This window comes from Giraffa tippelskirchi, chromosome X (assembly GCF_054371585.1).
Source record: "Giraffa tippelskirchi isolate mGirTip1 chromosome X, T2T-mGirTip1v1.2.pri, whole genome shotgun sequence".
NCBI lineage: Eukaryota > Metazoa > Chordata > Mammalia > Artiodactyla > Giraffidae > Giraffa > Giraffa tippelskirchi.
This window is the reverse complement of record NC_137289.1, coordinates 48,063,134-48,065,680: the sequence shown is the minus strand read 5'-3', so window position 1 is coordinate 48,065,680 and position 2,547 is coordinate 48,063,134. Positions and strand designations below refer to the sequence as shown.

The 2,547-nt window shown below is 42.4% G+C and overlaps 1 long non-coding RNA gene across 1 annotated transcript; it reads left to right on the top strand.

The window, feature by feature from the left end:
• Positions 1 to 275: 275 nt before the first annotated feature.
• On the top strand, positions 276 to 2,318 carry LOC145535963 (uncharacterized). Its single transcript, XR_014075554.1, has 2 exons — positions 276 to 378; positions 928 to 2,318. It is a non-coding gene; the product is annotated as an uncharacterized LOC145535963 (long non-coding RNA).
• Positions 2,319 to 2,547: the final 229 nt, after the last annotated feature.

Genomic DNA, 2,547 nt, shown 5'->3' with positions numbered 1-2,547 from the left:
CCCCACAAAGGGACAATTTAAATGTTACATAGCACAAGGAAAGGACAATAAGGGGAACTAAATATGTATCAGAAACGTTCAACCAATATACAAATCACTGGGGTGTGTTTTAAGCACCTCCTGGTTTCTTAACTCTTGTTATCAGTGCAGGGGAAACTGAACATTTTGAACTTTATACTTTAAGAGTATTTTGTTCTTGTTGTCTAGGTTCTCAATCTCACCTCTTCATCTTGCCTCTGATGCCTTAATCATCTCCATGACAACCATGTGACCTCAGAGACAGACTAGAAAGCCAGAAAACATACATTACCAGCACAGTAATCAGATCCTCACAGCACTGCAGACTATGGTTGGAGCACTGAGGATCAAGTTCAACCAGTAAGTATTCCATTTCTGACTGAGTGTTCTCTAGAGCAGCACTTCTCAAACTTCAGTGAACACTCAAAACACCTAGAGAATCTTGTTAAAATGGAAATACTCATCCAGTAGGTCTGGGATGGGGCCTTAGGGTCTATATTTCCAACAACCTCCCTGGAGATGCTAAACCTATTGGTTCCCTGAGAGATTTTGGCATAGCCAGGGCCAAGAACTGTTATTATTCCAAAGTAATGTAAGCACATTTGTAGTCTCAGAGGAAGTGCTGTTTTGGACACCTCTGATATTAACTGGTTGTGTGTGCTTGGGTAAATATTTTTATCTCTCTGAGTCTGTTTCTCTTCTCTGTGAAATTATGAATGTGGTCTGGATGATTTCTAAGATCGGTTTGGATTGTAAACTTGTTTGATTCTCTTATAAAGAAGGAAAACGTAGAACCAAAGGCTTAGTCTGAGGGTAAAATGCCCCTATATTATCAAGGGAATGATGAAAGTAATCTACTATAATGGTTTCCTTCATCTTCTTAATTCCAAATCTTCTGTGTGTCTTCAGGTAATTTATTTCTTCTAAATGGGGTGATATTGGCATTTTCCTAAAGAAGAGGCAACATTGAATGGTGGATAACAGTTTTGAGCATTTCTGAGCTCTCACCGTATCTCTGTGACCTAATAGCTAACAGCTTTGGCTACTTGCTCATGACGCTGTCCCTCTGATCACAGAGCAAAACCTCTGTCTGCCCACTGGTATCCAGTCCTGGTACTCAATCCTGCCTAGTCCCACTTGATTCCGGAAGACACAATAGAGAGTTACTCAGAATCACCTCCTACCCTACTGCTCTGTTGAGGCAGTATAAGAACGTTCTTCTTGAGTTCCAACAGTCATTTGGTGAGCCCACAAAACAGAAAATGAACCCCCCGGTGAATACTAAGGTTGACAAAGAGGACAATGTCTCTCAGCAGGATGACATTACTTTTCAGCTCCTTGCTCAGAATCTAAGGTATGATGAATCCAACCAGAGTGATCATTTCCAAGAAGAACTAGCTGACTCCATTCAGGATGAAGTTAGTGGCCCAGATCGGATGGACAATCTCCCAGACCTTGTCATGACTCAATGTTTTCAGTTCAGCAAGAAACTTAGCGACCGGCCAGAGCTTCTACTAATCTTCTCCAACCGCACACAGCCAGCACCCAGCGAAGACCCTATACAGCTGCAAGGAAGCGAGACAACTCTCACCCCATTCAAAAGAGTCCACAAGCAAAAAATTCAGGTATGCCTCTCCTGCAGCCACACTGATCAGGTCACAATAGATTGCCTTGCCAAAAGTTCTCAAGCCCCAGAAAAGATAAAGAACCCAACTCATCAGTAAGAGGAACCTAGGCAAGTCACATGGTTAACATACTCTCTCACCTCCAGCCTTAGTGATTTATATCCTGCATTAACGTTTAAAGTACTGGTGCGGAACTGTGATACCACTTTACAGACAGTCATAAATTCATGCTTCTGAGAATTTCTACAACCAGATCTTGTTCATTTGGTGACTCATCACCAAACCTGATCCAACAATGATGAAAACAACTTCCATGCACTTTCTACACCTAGGACTAACTTTCCAAGAGGACTGAAAGCCTGAAGGAAGAACTCTGCTCATTTGGACCCAATGGAAACCACCCTGGCAATGCATTGGAAAACTTCATCCTCACCAATGGGTAATAGACACCAGGGTTGAGTTTTGTGGCCCTAGTCTTTGTGCCTACACTTGGCCCCAAGCCTCTCACCCTCACTCTCACTGGTCTGTATGCTAGTTCCCTGTTTTTCTAGGACTCTTGGCTGAAGTCCCAGTTGCATTTCCATATGGTACCAACATTTTCTACTAGAAGCTGAATCCTGATCCACCTGTTGACTAGATTCCACCTTAAAATAAACCAACTTTCATGGAAACACATTTCTGCCACCATTTCGTATGATCATTTACTTTATTACTATTTAAATGCTTCTGCTTGCCCAACCACCTGAAACTTTTGCTGTTGACAAACTAGATGGTATTCACCTCCAAGCTCTCTGCTTGGAACTTTGGGTACACTTCTTTGAGAATTAGCCCTTCAGGTTGGTACATGTTTTTAGCCAAGCCCTAGCCTCCTCCCTTTTGCTTCAAACCTACTTCAGGTTCCAGC